Below are 22,045 nucleotides of genomic sequence, written 5' to 3'. Positions count from 1 at the left end.
AAATGCAACATTGCCTTTAGCCATGACCCACTGCAGAAAAGGTAACCGTTAAGACATTATGGACTGAACTAATTATGTACGTCGCGGCATATACAGACATGTTTATGGGTTGGCTATACCCTAATAAGCCTGTGCCTGGCTGTGAAGAGACTTAGGTGCTAATGCTGATTTGGCCATCGATTTATGCTGTGACCTGAGGCAATTCACTGAAGCCAAAATCTTCAACCTTCGGCACTTCATTCATATTTAAACTCTTAAAAAGTGACCTGGTTTCCAAGGTGTTGAACATCCACTTTCCCCACTGAAGTTACACATAGCTATATACAGATTAATACAGAAATCTAAATTTACTTTTCTTTTTGAAAAATTCAGCAGGTCCTCTCTATCTGTAGCAACAACGTTCACCAATCCATCCACTTTACTAGTGGTTCAGAAGAGGAAAAATCATACAGGTGAAGTAACTTACTTTCATTGGTATCAAAAAACACATAGAAGTTAATATCAAAATGTCAGAAAAGGCGGAGAATCTGTATTTCTTCTTATATGAACCTATACATACGTATACATACACAAAAACGTATATATTTGTCTTTACACTTTGCAAGTAAAATATATATGAAGACAGGCTCGAGGAAACTATTTCTTCTTTTAAAAGGAGAGAGCTCTTCCATTAAATAAAATTAAGAAAAAGGAAATAAAATAAAACAGAAGATTAAAAGCATTTTGTAATGTAGAATACATTAAATTCCATTAGCAAAGCATATTACTGTAGACAGACATTTTATACTCTGTGCTGACAACTACAACATTTCATGCCTGACCACTTTCCGTATTGATACACTATTCTGCAAGGAAGTAGGAAAACTTTAGGAAACCAAACAAGTCGGATATGCATAAGTGTATTGCAGTAAGATGTTCAGCTTAGTATCAGGCTTGTCCTGAAATACGAGCACTGGATTACACTCAACTCTCCAAAAAGTCAATACGAAAACTCTCACTGGCTCCTCTAGTAAAAAATAAAGAAATAAAATAAAACCATCCTGGTGTTTTTACTGAGCTTTGAGTAAGAATGATTCTAAGGAGGCAACAACATATGAAACAGGTTTTCTTCTGATTTTCCAGTGCTAAACGCTTCAGACAAAATAATGTCCACTCTCTTGGTTTTCATACAGCACCTACCATTTATTATAAAATAGTAAGTCAAGGTTAGCCTACATACAGTTTCTGTAAAAAAATACCTGTTTTGAGGAAATTCTGAGAAGTAGAAGGGAACACTAGGCACAGCTTTCAGAACAGAGAAAATTGCAATGAAAACCTGATTGGGAGTCACAAAGATTCAGCAATGCTATAACTTGCCTTCTTTTTCCCTTGAAATTCTTTCAAGGATCTTATGGCATCTGATTAATAACAGGGATGAAGATGAAAACAGGAGGCAATGACTTAACACTCTTCCCAGATGGAAGAAATTCTTGTAGAAAATTATTAACTCTGGGCTTCACATTGCCCCTTTACGTACAAGGACACAGAATGAGCCCAGAGGAATTGGGAATGCTTGCTCATGGAGCTCTGGTTTATGTGCTAGGAAACAGAGCCTAGAAGATGTCTTAATGTGGAGGTGGAAGATGTCTTAATGCAGAGGCGGACCTGAGTTTCCCTGCAAGTTCTAGGGAGAAACCTGCTGGGGAGAATGTGTCCTATGTGCAAGACCATGTATGCATAAAACAGGCCTTAGATGAAATCTGTATTTTAAGATCAATTAATTGTTATCTTCTATCCTGTATTTTAAAAGAGCATTTTACTATAGACCCACATTTAATACAGAAATATCATCAAATAATGAAGACTCCAGTTCAGAGATTCCATGCTTTTAATAACATTTATCAAGAAACTATCCAGACACTTGAGGTTTCATTTTAAGACATACTAGTGCCTCAAAGAACATCCAGTCACTGAGTTATAAAGGCACCCTAAGGACATTGTCTAAAATAGTCATTACATATAATTTTTAATTCAAGTATTCACTGTTATAAGTTTAATAGGCATTAAAGAAAAAAATATAAATGAAGTATTTTTACTCCTACGGAGAATTAAAATGTGAACTCCTCTTTTCCCTCTTATTTCCATTTCTCTCTCTCCCCCCCCCCCCCCCCCCAGAGTCAATGTTGAAAATGTAATAGTAAAGTCCTAGTCTGGTGTGAAAACTGACTCCACGCTGGTGTTCCAGAGGACCTCTGGGAAATACTACCTATATGTACCATCAGCTTTTATCCGCTTCCCACAGGGCATCCCAACAACACCATGAGTACACATGGCACAAAAATGATAGAAACTTTAAAAGGAGGAACAGCGTGACAGAGCTGGATCTCTGACCGTGAGAGAAGGCTCGTGGAATCTCAGAGCTTGGGTCTACGGTGTAGGACGATCGCCAGGAGTCGCAAGAGAGAGCTTGAAAACACACTGTAAGTAAAAGCCGTGAGACAAATAGCAGGCTTCATTCCCAGGCTGCCACTTACCTTGACTGGATCCAGCATTTGCTTAATTTTTACCAGGTTTATTTCTGTAATCACTATGTAAGTCAACAAGCAATCATTAGGGTGGCAAGATGCAGGGATAGTGCGGACAGCAATTCACAGCAGCAACAGCCTTGCTGTTTCAGTCGTTAAGTAGAAATGTTAAAAGGTTTCATATTTAAAATCTGGAATTTCCAAAAAATATTTCACCTTGACTAAATTTCCCCTGACATAAATAAGACTAAAGTCAGGTCGAACACTGAGTGCTTTTGAAAATTTCCAGCCGAAATGTACTCCTGAATGAACTGTGCTTTAAAACCTAAATATTTATCTGAACACTGAAACTATCATCACATCCAACTCTGTTGTGAAATGAACTCGTAACTTCAATTTCTCTCAGTGTTATACTCATCTTTCTTTAAGATTTGCTCATGCTGAAGATATGCTCAGCAAGAAAAATTAACTAAAATAACCTGCATTATTTAGCAGCACTAATTCAGATGTACGTTAATCATGTGCTATAATTGGTACCACTACAGAGAAAAAGATATTAAAAATAAGACCTTCCTTGTCAGGAGGGAAAAAAAAACAACTTTGTGTTGTCTCTTACACATTATATTTATCTTCTCCAACTAACTAACTGGTTTATGTTAACTTCTGTTACATGGAATAAGCCTGATTTCAATAAAGCTATAGCCACTTACTGTATGTAAAACAATTGATGTCAATCGAGTATCACACATTACATTTTGAGCCAGCTCTCGCTGTCTTCAGTGACACAGAAACAGGTCAACAACGCTGTGGTCCTTGTTAAATTCTGAAGGACTTTATTTTCCTTTAATTTGATGAATTACTGGGGAGAGCTATATTCACATCATCCGCCTCAACAGGAGTGGGTCCCCTACACAACAGATGAGAAGAAGCAGGGTCCCAGCTCAGTACTCTGAAGTCTCCTGTGGCTGCTCTGTTGACTTACAGGAGCAGCCCAGACCAGGTCATTAAACAGCTGAGCTAGTTGTCTGAAATGAGACAGTGTGAATGAGCCTTACTGTGCAGGAATCTATTCCAGTAATTTCCAAACTCTCCAAAAAGTGCACATTTCTTTCAAGATTTAAAAAAGCAACCTTGTTATCACAGTGCAATAAATAATTAATGGTCATGGAAAGTCTCTCAGTAGCAGCATTTACATATTTCAAACAAGACATAGCACCAACAACAGAAATATCACAAACCAATGCACAATGGCCCTTCACCATTTTGTGGGTGAAGGTTAGTGGAAAACAGTGCAAAAATTGTTAAAATAAAAGGCAGGAATGACAAGTCAGTAAAAACAGTTGTATTCTGTCCAATATAGGAGTGTGTGCTGTTTTTTTTAAAAAAAACTTTTGAACTGACATGACAGTAAAGGTCAGATGGGACAATGTGGACAAACCCTCACTGAAATTCCTATGAACTAGCAGCACGTAAGCAGGAAACATTCAGAAGAGGATGATTAAAGACCTTTGGGAAAAAAAAATCAGTATATTTTTATCTTTTATAAAATTTTACACAGCAGGCCCATAACATTAACTGCTCAAAACTTAGTGCATGAAAACCAAAAATACACATTTTAATGCCAGAATGCAGGTGCCAGCTTCTCCAACCATATGTGTATTAACAGATTTCCCTGTCAAGATTATGAGCATTTGAAGGAATTCACAACCCCTAACATCCACTGCTTCCTGCAATATTTTGTGATAAAGATTTGGACTCCAATCACCATGGAGTACAGCTGAATGGAGCCTGTAAGTACTCTGCACCAGAATAAATAATTCCTTAAGTGTCATGGCTAATACTTAAAAAGACTTGCCTCTCCACTGAAGCAGGGCACACTTTTGGGGGTGGTTATATATGCTTTTTTCTTGAGATTAATTCTCTTTCTCTCTCTCTCTCTCTCTCTTTTTTTTTTTTTTTTAGCTGCTATTTTCTTCTTCACTCAAGGATTTGGCTGGTTGATTTTCTATGGCTGAAAAGATGCAAGTTCGAACAGACAGTGATTGCTCCCCGTGTGTAGACATCAAAAAGTGCGGTGCCACCACGGCCACGGTGAACAGCTTGCATACACTTCTTGATTTGAATGTGAAATACGAATCATGTGTTTTTCATCATCTATTTATAGCACATATCATCATACTTTGTCATCATGTGTCATCATGTTCCCTCATGTATGATACAACATCATACATTTCACATATATGACAAAACCATCATTGCTGCCACCAAATTCAACTGTCGTCATCTCAAGAGCGTATCCTGCCATGAAGTCAGGATAAAACAAACACTGTATGACTATAGCAGAGAGAAGTCATTTCAAAGAATATACCTTACCAAAACTTGTTTGATGGGGAAGAAGTTAAAATTTTCCCAGGCTTTTACATATGTACAGTGGTATCTATAAGTGCTTTATACTTTGGTTCATATCAGTTTTGAAAGAAACAGGTAACCTCTCAGATCTAAAAAGAGGCAGAAACTCTTCTAGATGCTAGAACGGTAGGCTAGGTTAAAAAGATGATTGTTTTTCCAGCACCTGATACAAATTTCTGATTTGAGCAGGTGTGTAATATTAGTGTGCCCTTGCCGTAAAACAAGGGATGGGGCAGACTAATCTTCTGAATTAAAAAGTAAAACTGCGTGGCACCTTTCATAGCACACAGGAAGTTCCTAAAGAGAAAGAAAGATTTTCAAGCAGCTCTGCTCGGGAGTACCGAGGTGACTCCTCTGCATAAATACACTTCAGGTCATATTTTCTATCTTTCCACCCTTTCGGTTAGATAGGGAGACTTCCCAAGGTCTCTTTTTCCGTCAGAAAAAAAAAAAAACAGTTGCCCGCGGAGAGCGGAGCTGAGGCAGCTGCAGCCAAGAGTCGGGCACACGGCTTCAAATCCCGCTCCCTGCCGCCTCCCCGGACGCCCTCAGCCTGCTCTCCGACGCCCTCTCCTCTCCAGCACGCCTCGCCGGGCGAAGCTCACGGGGCAAACGTGCGCAGGCGAGGCGCTGCAACCCGCCCGCTGCCGCCCAGCCGCGCTCCCAGGGCCGGCCGGCGAGCAGCAGCGGCGTCGCGCTGACCCACAGGTCCCCGCCGCCGCCGGCTTCCCCACGGGCCCCGGGGAACCGCGGGAGCGGCCGGGGCCCCCCCCGGACCGCCGGCCGGCTGGCCTGCAGGCCTGCCGCCGAGTCGCTCGCTCGTTCCCACGACAAAACCTCGCGGCTCCGGCTTTTGCCGGTGCGAACAAGCGCCTTCAGTTTATTTTTTTTTATCAGCTCCTCTTCCAAATGGCCCCTTGCGGGGGTCTGTGCAGGAACCCGTGTGCTCTCGAGCACGTGGCGCTTTCTCCCTACTCAGATCAATGGGAATTATAAATACATGAAGACTTACGTGATAAGATTTAAGTGAAAGTATCTCAATAACCCTAAAACTAGGATTAACACATGTTAACACATGTTTACAGAAAACAATCTTTTCACAAGAAAAATGGGACACTCCGTTACAGCAAAATCACCATGTCTATAGACAGCAGCTATTTTTCCCATGGTTTTGGTTTATTTTGTATTAGCAAATAATTATTATTTAAAAATACAAAAAAATTCAAGATCAAAATAAAATACCTGAAATTACGTCGGAGATATTTCTAGGCATTTCTGCAAGGTTTGTAGATTGTTGGGAAGAAGAGCTATTATTACCAACATCCTTAAAAAGCTGACCCTTTACAGTTAAAGAACAGTATTTATCTTTTTTGCAGAATTATTTGGGTGTTTATATTCTGTTCACAGCTGCCTCCACAACCATTTTAACATCAATACTACACTGTTCAGAGAAACACTGGCCTAACGTAAAAACACCAGTTTGGCTTCCTTTATTTTCGCTTTAATACTTATTGGTTTAGATGTATAGTATTAGGCTAGCTCAGCAAATAAAAACCTAACAGTTCAAGAGTTTAAGATTTCATAATTTCTACAGAAACATGCAGGGACAATGTTTTTAATATATGAGAAAGTTAAATAAAATATATTACCATTCTCTACTGCTATCTCAACCATAATTGCATTGAAATTTGCCTTATCACTTCAGTAACTAACTGTATCTTATCATGTAAATGCTTCTACATGACAATTAAGATCTCTGTTTGCCTTTAAGTAAATTTAAAGAGTTGTCTTTAATAAAACAGAATAAAGCTAAGAGATGTCAAGTATCATCTCTTAACTACCAAGCACCCCCATGCTTACACAAAATTATACGGGATTAGCTTGCCTGGCAGTTTTAAAGCTACAATCTGGACTTTGTCAACTTGCTGGCACTAAAATTAAAATGAAAACCAAGAAGATTACAGCTGGCAGCGTCATTTTAATAACAAGTTTGCTGAGTAGCGTTCAAGAGAGTTGGGCTTCACCTGCCAGAAACTCCTGATTGGGAAAGTCTGCCGACTCCCCGTCCGACGACTGCCGGGCAGGGAGGCCGCCTAGCACACGAGCACCCGTCCCTAGGAGCTGCCCAGGGCAGAAGGTGCTACGGGCTCAGTGGGAAGACGCGTCCGGGAGGCAAGGGTAGAGCGCAGACGGGGCCACGGCCGCATCTGCTGGTGGCGTGCGGCTCGGGGCACGTCCTCACCTGCATCAGAAAGAAGCTCTGGCAAAACTGCCTCCCCCCGTGCTGTCTTCTCTGAATTCTGCCTCTCTATCTTGGACTTGTGCTTTAGAAGCAAAATTCAGCACTGACAGCATGTCGCTGGCTGATCTATGGCACAGTTGGTGTAACTTCCCAAACAGGGTTACAGTGCCTTAGATTTAGGGCCAAATTTTGTTTTTATAAAACTATTCATCATTTTCCCCAAAACTCTCAGGAAGAAACTCCAACAGTGTCCAAAAGCAGAACTGTGGCAGCAGCTTACGGACTCCCCGGGTAATAAGCCACCCAAAGCAGAAGGGTAGGGAAGGAAACGTATCTTCATCTAGATATACACCTACCTACAGCTCTAAATTGAAACTCTGCCAATATCACAGGTTTGCAGAATATCTCCCCAATCTTTAAGGAATGTATGCAGGGCATGGGGAAAAAAAAAAAAAAAAATTTACATAGTGATAGAAGAAAAGGAAAAAAAACAGCATAATTGTGACAGAAGGAAATAATCCTCACAGCCTTGTGCTTGGCCTTAGAGTGAGCATGAAAAAGGACTTATTATTTGAATCTATGTTGGATAAAGAAAATTAAACAATTTTTTAAAGGCAAGTCTACACAAGCTTATAAAATCTCTCTTAGAATGAGTTACACGAGCAACAGATCTGAAAAGTCTGAATTTCCATCCTTCAAAAACTATATATTTTCATCCCTATCCCCAGTAAGTGGAAGAGAAACAGTTATGAAAGGTGGGGGAGGAGGAAGGATAATGCATAATTCAGAGTCAGAAATATTGGCCCTTGCCAACTGGACAGCTACAGAAATCTCTCTAGTGGTTTATTCAGAATTTCCTCAAGTGAAAGAAGACAGTTTGTTAAAAATGACACCTTAGGGATGCATATATAATCCCTCTCTGACTTCCATGTCATGTTTCCTCAGTTTACTTCAAGTCAAAATACATTTTTTCCCTTGCTCCTAGCCCTGTAGGGTCAGCCCAGCTAATGAAAATCAAGCTGTCTTTTTTCTGCTATCAACAATAGTCAGATAACAAAATACAGGTTCTGAACTTGGCATGTTTATTGTTGGTGATGATGTATAAGCCGATAGCAGACAGCTTCATTTTCTTTAAGCTGGGCTGACCCTGCAGAGAGAGAACTGGGAAAAAAAAACTTTTAGTTTTGACTAGTAGTAAAACAGTTGAGCAAACATGACATGACATGGATGTCAGAGTGCATAATATAACTGTGTGAACTGCAGTTACATCAAGAGAATATAAATAAATGTTAACATTTATGTAACTAACCTTTGAAATACTGTTTATGATCATTCATATTTTAACTACAGATATTAATATGCTGATCAGAAACAAAAACCGAAAGAAAACTAGAAAAGATGTCTACTCCAAAAAAGAAAAAGATCTTTTTTTCCCCTTCTACGTAACATCTGCAGTATGCTTTTAAAGTTTATACTACATATCAGAAACTACATGACAATCAGAATAAAAATAACATGCAGCTGTTGTAATTTGAACATATCAGGACGCACACAGTAACATTAGGGTTGCTGTAGGTGACCCATAAAACGGCAGCAGTCCTATAATGTTTCTAGAACTTCACTGAAACAACTGTGCAATTACGGGACGTTTAACTATAAGCGAGCTTTAAAGTTATCATGTAACAGCATGAAATTATACAGAAATTACAGTTTAGTGTTGTTACGGGCCTGCAGCGGATCGGGAGGCCTGTACCGTGTCCTCTGGTGGGAAAGATTGATGCTGTGGCTAATTATGAAATGAAAACTTGGCAGTGTCCTTAGGTATCACTCCGCTGGCTGTTTGCTTCCCAGCGGGCCTGCAACCCATCACCTTCGCTTGCATACGGAGATCCGCGGAGGAACGGCAGCCACGCACCTCCAGACATCCCCGGAGAGAGCAGGTCTGTGCCTCTTTGGGGCGCACCGGCTTCGCCCTCTTAGCCAAAACCCGCACGCTTCCAGCTTCCCACGCGTTCTCAAAGAGGTCTGAGGAAGCGGGGAAGGAATCGAAGGAAAATGCTAAGAAATCTCCTCCTTCCCCTATTCATGTGACTGCAACAAATGTAGATCAAAGCAGAAATATATGTCGAGGCTCAACAAGTCAACCTAACAAAGGACCACTGCATTCAAATCTCCGTGTTTTTGTTCAGAAGTATCGATTCTACAATTCTACACCACTCTACATTTGATTTCTGTCTTTCGTTGATATTTTTCTCAAATCTGATTAGAACTGAATAATAAGATGCTCTGACCTGTAGGAAGAATTTACCTTGATTACAGTCATATGAGCTAGGATACATAGTTTCATAAAAAGAAGATACTTCACCATAAGAACAACTCCAGAAAATATGCAATTACAGTTTGGATAAAACTATTAAATGCTCCGTGTTTTGATTGGAATACGGAGGGGCGCTTACTGGAAAAGATAAGACATATGTTTGTATGCATTTATGCACTATATAAGTTTTCTATCAAGACAAGGTTCGTAGGATGAGGCAGTAATTCTTTTTAGACCAAATGGTGTATTTCTTCAATTTGCAAAATGCTAATTCATTTTACTTATGATAACTATATGATTTTTATATTTGAAGAAATCAATTTCCTTTTCTCTTACATTTTATAATTCTTCACACAAAACAGAAAACTCCTCCAAAAAGTATTAAATGTTATAGCTCTGATATATCCCTTCACAAAATATCCACTAAAATCCACAGTTGTTTCTGTCATGGAGGAACCCCAGCACAAGATTTTCAACAAACACTTCCCTGTACACAGCAACGACAAAGCGTGCACCAGCATTAAAAAAAAATACTTATTCAAGAAGAAATATCACAAATCTGCTATTTCATTCTTCCAAATACAGAGTGCCAAAGGTCTATAGAGGTTATTTATTGATGCTACCCATTTAATTTTGAAATAACTGATACTTATTTTGATTATTTTTTATGATACGGTGACACGGCTTCTTCTTTTAATAGAAACATTTGCCCTGAATTATACAAAATTCTGGCTTATCTGAGGTAATTAGTGAATCTGCTACAGGCAGAAGATGGTTCGCCATCAATCTCAAAGGATCCAAGATATCAATCTGTTTTTTTTACTGTAATTTCTTTAGACGACGGTAGATTACTGGGTTGTCCCTTTTTTTACGACAGCCAAACAGATGGTTCACAGTGTAATCCAGGCATAGTCTTTTTCACACTCTGTGGTAAGAATTCTATCTTTGCAAAAAACATTTCACTTCATTCTTTTTTCTCTTTTCTTCCCTAAATAGATGCATCTCACTTAAGCCATTTTTGCTTCCTGAGCTAATGGTCAACAGAAACGTCCGTTTAGTGAGTAGGCTCTTCATAAAGAACAGGGACTTGCACAAGGGCTGAGACTAAGACACCGTGAGGGATCTCAGGCACCTGAAATGAGCAGCTACTCCAGGAAATCTAGACAACTGGGGGATGATTTTCAGCAGCGGAGTATCCTGCTCCCAAAAAGGATCTCTAACGCTAAGGGGCATTTGCTCTTTGCAAAAGCTCGCTCGCAGGGTGAAGGGCAGGGAACATTTTGCATCACGTGGCTGAGGTAAATAACGTCCAACAATACATCTCAAGGAAAGTTTTGTCAGGCATACCAAAATCATCTAGTGTGTTCCAGCCCTAAGTTCACTTCAGCTGATACGAGCTGAGGAGAGAAAAGCTGAGACAAGAAACTCAGATGTGGAGTGGCAAAAAGAGGTCCTGTACTTATAATAAATGGAAAAAAAAAGAACTCTCTTAAAAGCAGTTTGTGTTTGTGGAGCACTTGTGTATATGATGAATTAAGACAGCAATAACAAAAGAAGTGTGCATTGTATGCTACAGTTCTTATAAGTTATGATGAATCATCTCTTGCTTTCTATGTCTACCAAAATATTTTATTTTTTAATTTGGGTCACAGGCAGAACTGAGAGTACACAAGTCACCTATATAATGTGGCAACCATCTAAAATTTTATTGTTGATGTTCTTTTCTCAAGCAATAAAATCTTTCTGCTGGTTCAGACTCTATTTTCAGGGTATCCTGGCTGCTTGTTTTCTTCTGCCTATTGGGGAAAAAAAAAAAAAAAACTCTAAAAACAACGCTACCATCTCTTGCTCAATAGTTCCTTGTTCTTCAGGTCTCCTTTCTACTGACCCAAGCCACCCCTGCTGGGTAAGTTCTCAGCAGGGTGTGTTGAAACCATCTGACAAGCTTTACGCTTGTCAACAAGACTCAGCAGCCTGGAGCGGGCGCTGAGGACAGGGCTTCAGTGCCCTCCCTACAGAGTCCCCCCAAACGCCGCAGAAAGGAGCCTCCTCTTGCCCGCCCCAAGGGCTCCCTGCAGACTGCTGACGTGGCTCGCTCCGAGTCCAGACAGATGTTCACTTGGCCAAGATGGGCTGAGTCAACCCTTGGGTTGTTAAATTCAAAGCAAACCTTTACCTGTACATTTTGGAGTATGTATCAGAGGAACTGGGATTTCAGTACTAGGTCACAGCAAGTCATTATCAGCCCCAAAAGGCTCATTAGCAACTGTTCTGAAGACGTTTTTTTCCTGGATTATTCTTGCTCAGTTTTCCATCTTTAACACATGATTTTTTAATAGGAAAAGTGAGCAAAGCTTTTCAACTCTCTGAATCAGCTTGACTGAAGGTAAACCTCTATAAATCTACCTCAAATTAAAACAGTCATCAAAGAGGTAATTTTATTACCTGAAAACATTTTTTTTTTCAAGTTGAGCAATGGGAATTCTGAGCAACAGTATTCACTGGGAATAACTTCCATATTATGCTTCAAATCACCAAATTCAACTATTTTTGATGCTGTGCTGTTTTAAAAACTTAAAATTTTCTTCAGTCTTTTTAATTCTGCCCCATCAAATATAAAAAGGTTTTCTAGATTGCTTGCTTTTCTATTTTTGGTTTGGCTATGTACTTTACACAGGAATTCAGCCTCTAGGATAAAAGTTGTAAAAAAAGTAATGTATGAGAAAATTGGGACTTACAGTGTAAGCACTTTGCAAAAGAAACTACAAATATTAAAAACATACAATGACATATGTAATGTAGTCAGGCAAAAAAAAAACACCTTTGTAATTCTGGAACTGTACAGCAAAGGCAGCTTGGCTGTGATCTATCTTATTTTCACAAAGTCACATTATCTTATATAAACTGACTTGAACAGAGCGTGTTTTTATATAAAAAAAAAATCTTCTCTGGGATGACCTGACCCACAAACATAATTCTGCACCGAGACAGTCAGAAATGTTTGGTGAGCCACCAGCCTCTGCAGCAGCTGCAGCCTGCCATAGCAGTTTTCAGTGCATTGGTGGGCATTCCTGTAAGGACGGACAAAGCATCTTGTACAAAAAAGCAACAAACCAAAAAGCTGGCAACACGCAAGCACCCCACTGGAAGCCCTGCAACGAAGTACAAATACTGCTAAAAATTCAACCACTAGAAAACAGCCACTAGCAACTTGATCATGAGAATTGCCTAAATACGAAAGAGCAATAGAAAAGAGCAAATGCCGGAAAACCGGGCCGGCTCCAGCGGTGGGAGAATTCCAGTAACCTTTTCATACCTAGGTGAGGATTTTATTGTCGCTTCATTCACACGCACTGAACACTCTTAGGAGACACATCACAGCCCTAGCTGCTGAAGTGTTAGCATTGCTTTAAAAGCACAAACGGCAGGGATTTGCTGTTTTTCAGTAAATATCACCACGGTGAAACTCTGTCGAGGAACCACGCTAGCACGGGCAGGGCTGGCATAGTGCCTTACTGTGTGCCGTCCCTGGCGCTGCGCTGTGTGGTTAGGGGGTATCGCACCAAACCGCGGCGAGGAGGCCAGGCTGGTGCCTCTTGCAGTGCTAATTCGACATCCGACGCCTGCGAGAACAGTCGAGAACTAACCCCGACTCAGAAATCGAAGTGGGTGGTGGGAACATGCCTCCGTCCTTCGGGCTGAATCACTCTTCCGTCTGGTGATCGCAAGAACTCAGAACCGGACTTTGTAAACTGCCCTTCTCTGATCTGAAACCCACGGTCTAAATTTGGCGGAGGGTCTGACCCGGTCGATACCCAGATATATACACAGCAGTTGACGTCTACTTCTGTTCAATATCCATCTTTGCTGAGGCTATTTAGGAGGGGAAGAGCCCATCCATTTCTGTCATATAGAAAAACTGTTCAAAAATAAAAAGGAGCAATGAGACCTTCCTTCATCCTGCTTTGCAACTGTGCCGCTTCACCTTACTGTTTTGATGGTCTAATAATTTCATGTTTCTAAGATTTATAAATGTGTCACAGCTGGAGTAAATGACATTGCTACTTTTTATACCCTATGAACACAGAGCTATGTAATACACAGTTATAAAACTGGATCAGACTACCACTGTGCTTAATTCCACCTCTAGTCTTCATCACTGGCCAAATGTTTCTTCAAATGCCTTGGACGAAAAATCGCGCAGTGGATGATTACGGCTCTGAGGGAAAGTTTCTTTCCAACTTTTTAGAAGTCATAGATTTTAACTAATCTTTACTTCTCCAAGGATGTTGCCAGTACTGCTACACATACCTCCTTCCCCTCACCCCATATCCTTTTCCCAAAGTCTTCTTTAAAGGTATACTTTAAGACCCCACAATGTACAACATTTTCCTAGCTCCTTTTTACCCTCATTAAATGTGCATGCCTCCACTGACGTCAGTGTAAAGGAGTTTGCTTGCTAAGAAGACTATCAAATTTAAATGAGGACTTGGAAATTTAGAATCTTACATTTTTGTAGACACTGCTTTAAAACATTAAACGTCTCTATTACGATTCAGTAAGCTTTAAATCACCGTTATTTATGAAACAATACATGATAGCTACCTATCTCACAGCAATATAGACCATTCTTTTAAAAATATGAGAGCAAAAACACATATTCAAACAACACAACAAGAAACATCTTTTAAACATCCTCTAATTCAAACAGCATCCTGCATGTTACATCTGATGTGGCAGTTGTTATGGAAACTACGCTTTTTGATTGAGTAGCAGAATAAATACCCACCTAAAACCAGCCTGATGGGCCACTGCATAAATTAAGTACTCTTGACTAAAATTACCTATATTTTTAGATAGGGTATTAACATTTTTTTACTCTAACATTGCCTGATGAAATACAATTTTTCCATATAAACATTCTGATGGCATAATCTTTCTGTTTTAATTTTTAGTTATACTGCATGAATTAAAAGATATCCCCTTCACCAAAATTCAGAACAGATTTTTATCACTGCGGTACGTCATTTACATTGAGTCATTTACGTTGAGTCACTGAAGTCACTATTTAAACCACAATGAAAGTAAATGCAGAATTTAATCTTTCCTGCAGTTTATTATTCCAGCTTAATATATGTAATGGAGAGCAAAACAAAAAATTGTCTCTTCCCTCCCTCCCTCTCTCCCCCAAAACGCTGCACAACTGTTACATTTCCCTTCACATGCGCTACGTCTTTTGTATGAAAGTGAGGCTTGATTTTTTCTGTCTTTTATCGTCTGGGTTTAATAAGCATGAAAGTTCAGAAGGCAAGAAGAAAGAGATGTTTAAATGTTTTCATCACAGAATATATTCTGGTGTTAGGCAGTTGCTGATTCCTGCAGATAATACGGTAACTGTACATCTTAATATAAACATTTCAATCCCTCCACACTTTCCAACATAATTAAGAGGCAGGTTGCCTAACTTTTGAAATAAAACATATTGGCTTTTGTTTTCCTCATGCACATTTCTACGTGGAACGATGTGCCAAGGCAGAAAGTACAAGTGCAACAGGCACACATATCACAAACTTCACCATAATGGGCAGGCATTCACCCATTGGATCAACATCTTTCAATTTATTAGCATGACAAAGGACACAATTATTTTGGATATGCCTGAATGCAATTTTCATTAACTTTGCAATGATTTATTAACAAAAGTGTCAGGAATGTAATAAAAGCAGCAGGACTCCTCAAAATGCCAAAATAAAAAAAAAAAAGGAAAAAAAAAAGGAAGAAGAATACAGCAGAATTTCCAAACATGCCTTGCAGCATCAGGTCAATAAGGTTGCTTGATTCTATCAAAAGCATCACCATGGTGAGTGAACTCTGCAATTAACAAAGAGTAAGCACAAAAAATGCTAATATCTCATTTGAATGTAATTATGCACAGATTACTGTTCACTGGAACAAGAAAAGGGATTTTAATTGTCACCCAAAGTTACGTGCAAACCCAGGATTCTAGTTAACTTTTCTTGTTCAGGAGAGTTTATAAGACACTAAAAATGATGAAGTCACAAATTCCCATGTTCAGTGACTTTGTAAAATGCATGCGCCGACTTTCTATAAAGTAAGAAACTTCCTAGAGTCTTTCTTTTTTTGTAACATCCCTCCATGTATGTTGGCAAGGTTAGTTTGTAATAAGTTTCACCATCGTTTGCATTTTAATACTATTTGATCTCATTTACATGTTTAAATTTGTTCCTGTAATAAAATTCATTAGTATGTTTATCATAACCACATAATGAATATAGCCCTTATGTAAAATAAAAAATTGAAAGTACATTAGAGACATTACAAGCTGTTTGAAATTACTGTGCTTTGCATATTATACCTTATTAATTAAATTATAAATTATTTATTTATGTATTTCTTTAATCAGGGGCAAGCACTAGAACAATATTATATTAGTGTAAGAAACACAATACAACTCAAAGCTAATTCGCACATGGACCAGTTTTACATACCTAGGAGTACAGATTCATTTTGCCATGGAGTGGCAAATGCCATTTCCCCTGCTGTGCATCAGGGGACATGAAATAGCTATTTAAAGGGCAGTGAGGGGAAAATGTTCCTTGTGTAAGTTAAAACTTAACTTGTTAAGATAATATCTCCTTTGCCTTCCCTTTTTATGAGAATAATTAAATCAGATATGCAGATGGAACTGGAGAATAAATCATTATTCAAGTTAATGCCACATTCACATTACATAGAGTCCATTGGTTTGAAGAAAAAAAAAAAGAATTAGAATTTTTCTTTCGGTGTTTTGCAGTGGTTTCTAAAGTTCAGCAGACAAAATTTAGCATTTTATAATCATAGAGAATGTTAGGGAAATATCACAAGAGCAGCAAGATGGTAGTTTGAGTTCATATTTTTTTAACTAAGCTGTTATAAAGAAAAATTAATCCACTGATGTGCAACATTATTACTTTAAGAAAAATTGAGTTTATCAAAAAGAATTAATAGAAGAAAATTATTAGAATTAAAAACAAAACTCATAAGATTACAGAAAAATGAAACTGGTATATCTAAAGGTCAGTGGAATCTGTAGAAAATATTAGGGTATGAAAAAGTCAAAAAATTAAAACAAGAAGCCAAGAATAAGATTACTGAGTGCATAATTGAGATGGAAGAAGGGAAGAGAATTCACTCATGTTCTGATATAAGGAACTGTGGTTCCATCTGAATTTCAGTGCCACCGGGAAGCGGCTCGTCTTATGCAGCGGAAGAGCAAAGCGGCTTGAACGGGACGCTTCGTCACGCTCTTCTTGCTTCAGCCTGGTTCCCAGTCCTCTGATATCAACAGGAAAAAATCTTAAACATGCCTATGGGCGCGCACACACACATACACACACACCTGCTGAAATAGTAGATTGGAAAAGCTGCAAAAGCTGAAATTTTGAAGAAATGCTGAAGATGACTGAAGAAAATCTAAACAGTGATCTTCATTCTCTAACTGCAAGCAGTGGTCCTTCACGAAAAGGAGACATTCTAGGAAAAGGATAATCTTTTTAATTCTAATTTGGAAGCAAAAAGTTTGTTAATAGTTTTCAGTGATGTAGAAAAGGCTAAGGCTGTGAAACCATACTACCAAGTCTGAAGAAATATCGCATTCTCTATAGCAAAAACAAAAAAGAACAACCCCCCCCAAAGAAACAAACAAAAAATCACATGCATGAAAATTACATTTGTAAGTAGAGAATATAAAAAGCTGTTGAAAATCTATAACAGATCTGGGACAACCTGTCAAACAAGACATGTTATCAATGCAGCCTGAAAACTTAAGGAACCTGGACAGTAGCCCACCACTGCAGGCATTCTTCAGATCCCAAAATATTACAAGAAGAAAGAGAGGAGGAACTGAAAACCAAGCAAAAAGAGCACCAAGATCAACCCATGTTCGGACAACAACCTAGACAAAGCCTTAAAGAAAGAACTCCAGAGGCAATGGCTTAGTTCTGTAAACAGGAATTAAAATAACTCTCAGTATTCCCTCAGGGAAAAATCCCTGCGTGCCCAAGAAAGAGCTGGTGTTCAAGAGTTCATGTTGGGACCCTGGAATAGGAAGTGTAAAATTTACAGCGCATCTATTCCTGTGGCGAGACTGAAGCGTACAGTTATAATAAATGGATATAAACTATGCAACCACAGCAGCACTGGGCTGGGCACAGGCTTTCCTATAGGCAGACAAATACTGAGCAACATAGGCAAAATCTTCTACTTCTAAATGGCTTAGGCATAAGGAGCATCTCACCTGCCCTTTTGCCCAAGAAGGTTCTACAACAGTCTTGATGGATTAAGACAACAGGTGAAGGACCTCAAATCATCAGAATAAATGAATTTCTCGCCCCTTCTCAGTATTAATGGTAGTTTAAAGATCACAAGCAAATCTAAGCAACTATGCAAGGTACTTCAGACATCGAAAGCTGTTGATGAATTTAAAAATGTAAATTGTTTGCTAGTATCGTTAATTTGATTGGGAAAAGGAGAAGGGGAGAAACATATCTTTAAAACATTATTCTTATAGGCCAGGCAATTGGAACAGATACAGAGGATGGAGTAGATATTTGCCCACTCCCTCATCTCCAGGCAATTACTGATCAGGCTGCATACTTCTCTTCTTCCAGGGACAGCCAGGGCTATAATCAACATACAAAAAGGCTTAAAAAGTGCAAACGGCAGGAAGTTTAAAATGGAAAGGTATCTTGGAAAAGACACCCCCTTCAGTGAAAAACCTGAACAAAAGACCCTAGAGATGGCAGAATGTGACATCTACTCAGACCACGTCTGAACAGCAGAATTCTGTCTGGCACACTTCAGTCGGGCTCTGTGTTAAAAATGCCCAATTCTCTTCCTTAATGGACAAGCCAAAGACTGACAGATGTTTCTCTCAAAATTAGCTAAACAGAAGTAAGCACATTAAATAATACTTTTATTAGAAAAAAAAAAAAACTAACATAACTAAGAATTCTGGCATTTCATTAACATTTCTAGGAATTTTTCAAAACTTGGACAACACGAACTTACGGAGGAAAGGACACTAGAGGCTTTTTGCAAGTCACAGACGTTATGCTACTGCACACTGAAAGCTTGACACTGCCATTTAACTCTAACTTTTGCAAGGATATTGAACAAGAGATTTTACTTTCCTACCATGGAAAGCATTTGCCTCATCTCACAAAGTTATGACAGTGTTTGAAGACCACATCCTAAATAGCTATACAATTCCTCTAAACATATCAGCTCAACTCATTGACCTGCTTCCTTCACCTTCTTCTGGCCCGTAATATTTTATAAAATTAATTTAAAAGTATGATTCCTCTAGACATTAGATAATAGCTTATTAATACCTTAAGCCATCTCAGGATTAAAAAGAGAAAAGATAGATAAGCATTGATAAAATTAGTCTATTTCAGTTAGGAAAAACACTCTCCAAGTCAAAAAATCTACTCATTAATTATCCTGAAGATGATAGAGCCAGGAGGATATATCTGGAAAAGAAGTTATTTGCATAGTTTAAAAAGGATACAAATATAGAATGGACCAAAGTTCAGATTTTCAGTAAAAGGAAAGATTGCATTAAAAAAAAAACTCTTAGGGCATTAGAATGATAGAAAAGACTCAATACTTTTACTCCTGCATCAGAATCAGATTTACTTCCTTTACTTTTAACTAGCATACAACTATTCAAATAGGCTATTTCAGACTGTTCAAACTGTTTTTGTGTTCCCAAACAACTTAAATTCATGAACTATTTTCTAACCATTTATGTCTCAGAAAAATACTGAAAATGACATCTGAAATGAACATTATTCTAAATTCTGCTTTCTTTCTAACATAAATTATATTCCTTATCTAAAAAAAGACTGTGATGGTGCAGACAGATGCTTTGAAATGATGAGACAATATTCACATTCTCCTCTCACTAATGGAAAACTTTCAGAAATTTCTTTATGCAGCTCTGGTGAGATATCCCCTTAGCGATATCCATCCTATGATATCCGTCATAAGACCAAATTGCAATTTGTCTTTGGCAGCAACCTAAGCTCTCAGGAGCTGCAGGTTCCCTCACATCCACATATCTAAATGCCAGGTTTCAGTGTGTGGTACCAGTACTACCTGCAAGCACTGTGGAGGAAGCACAAAACATTCATGTTTAGCACAAAAACCACATGTAAAATTCTGAGCCAAACACTGCCTTTCTCTTCTCCAGTACCTGTGATGGTAAAGTTGGGCTTGTGTGTCAGAAAGGCTGCGCTGCCAAAAGGCTCACCCAAAATCACTCCAAATCTGCTGCCTTTATCTGGAGCTGTTGCATGCACAGGAATGTAAAAAAAAAGGGAATAGAAAATGGAAAAATCAAAATTTCTCTTCTACTTTCCTTCCCAGAAATTGTATCATGTGATTAATAAAAATGATAACACAATGACATATCAAAGCTAGTGGCGTACAGAAAACAAAAGAACATATTTAACGATTTAGCTTTTGCGTTTATGCTTATACCTACTATTTATACACATGCTCACAACTGTGTGTAGGCAGAACTCATTGACTTTCAAGAGAGTGCTCGTACTGTCAAATTCAAAATATAAGATACTTAAAAATTTTGTCTAGTATAAACATTAATGAAATCATTATTCAATTTTCTGAGATTAAATTCATAATAGTAAAACTGCATTATAAGCTTCTTTACACTGATCACTGTTCCTTCTAGCTCTAATTGGCAGGCAACATAGTGTTGAAGGCATATTGGTTTTGTGGAGTTTGTTTGTTTGTTAAAAGCTTAGAAAATTTTCAACCCGAGACAAATGCTTAAGAAAGTTATGAGTGTGATAGCAAACAGGGAGTTGTGAAAAAAAGTATTATTACCCACCTTTAACTATCACAGGAGTTAGCTGTGTCTGCCATAACAAAACCTTTACTCTCCCGTACTAAGTACTAAAAATCTATTCAATGTCCTTAAAGTATTAATTTTAGTGCCATGATTTCAAGACTATTATTACCTTAATAAAATTCATTCAGTTTACAAGCTAAAAGGTCTATGGTTTGAATGTTGGAATAATCCAATTTAATTGGGATAACAATGTGAAAACCACTCAAATAACAATTGTGAACAATTTTCTAATAGACTTAAATTATGTGCTTGTAAAGGACAGTGACAGATGATATATTTACTTTTCATAGTAGCACACTGAAGATCTTTGAAGGAGAAATGACTGAGCCAGAGTATATTTAGATACTTTAAAATGTCTTTAAAATATGAGTGCAAACCAAAGAAATTTATCCAAATCCCCTCTACCCTTGATGACTCAGAATTAACAGGAACACAGACATCCCAACTTTCTCCATCTCCACTGAAAGTAGAGAATAACAATCACATCCTAGCCAACAAAAATAATTAGTGCCTATATAGCCATTTTCATCTGAAAAGTGCCATCCAGGTAATTAAAGATAACAAGCAGCTGGATATCACCGTCTGGTTGGTTAGTTGGATAAGCCCCTTCTAAAAAGTTCGAGCAGTTAACAGATATTAACTAGCCCAATGTTAGCTAATAAACATCCTTTAAATGTTAGAAAAGAAAGCGAGGGTGGGGGGAGGGAGAGGGAGAGGGAGAGGGAGGAATGGAAAGGATCTGAATTCTAGCAAACCCAGCCAACGGTGTTGTTCGTATTCCCTCGCAAGGGTCAGGAGATTTTGCACCAAAAATCGCAGTCAAAGTGATATTACAGATCAGAAAGGAACATTACTTTCTGATCTCAGAGGCCTTGTGCTTGGCTCAATCTGGAGCAACACATGTTCTGAACATACTGTCAGCACTTGAAAAATTAGTAATAATTGTTGAAGTCTTTGCAGGACTTTTTCCTGTGCCATAGAAGAGAGTTACTGCAATCTGCTCCATTTTAAATTCCTTGAAGAATAGTTCTTGCGCTCCTGGCAGGCTATCAATTGGACCCTTATTTTGGCAAAGCATTGGGTCTTAAGTGTTACATATACCGCACGGCTTACAAGGATGTATTTCCTGATGAAGTTCCTCTTCTCTCAAATGTCTGAGGGCAACAACTAACCTCGGTTTAATTTGACTGATTTCAAGGAAATTGAACTGAAGGGATAAATTTGGAGCAGAGTCTGAGCTGAGTGCCATCGCATCACGAGGCAATTTCCAACCCACTCTGCCTCCTTACGTTCTTGGTACCATCCACAGCAAGCAAAAGCTAAATACTGTGCAAGTGAGTACCCTTGGAGTTATTAATGAATCAAGATTAACAGGAAATGAACTGATTCAAAAAATATTTGAGTGAGAAGTCCAACAAAAACCTACTGATCAAAAGTTTTATTGCACAGCTAAATATTCTTCCTCATTTACACTTCAGTAAAACAATCTACAACTGTCTTTGTTTTCAAAAGTTTTAAAACTCAAAGGTAAATTTAAAATAATTATGCAGGCAGGCATTTTAAAAGATGATATACAAGTTCAAAGTAATAATGTAGTAACCGATTCAATAAACGTCTACATTTGGATAATATATTGT

The sequence above is a fragment of the Rhea pennata genome, chromosome 3, assembly GCF_028389875.1.
Source record: "Rhea pennata isolate bPtePen1 chromosome 3, bPtePen1.pri, whole genome shotgun sequence".
In the NCBI taxonomy this organism is placed as follows: Eukaryota; Metazoa; Chordata; class Aves; order Rheiformes; family Rheidae; genus Rhea; species Rhea pennata.
This window is presented reverse-complemented; position numbering follows the sequence as displayed.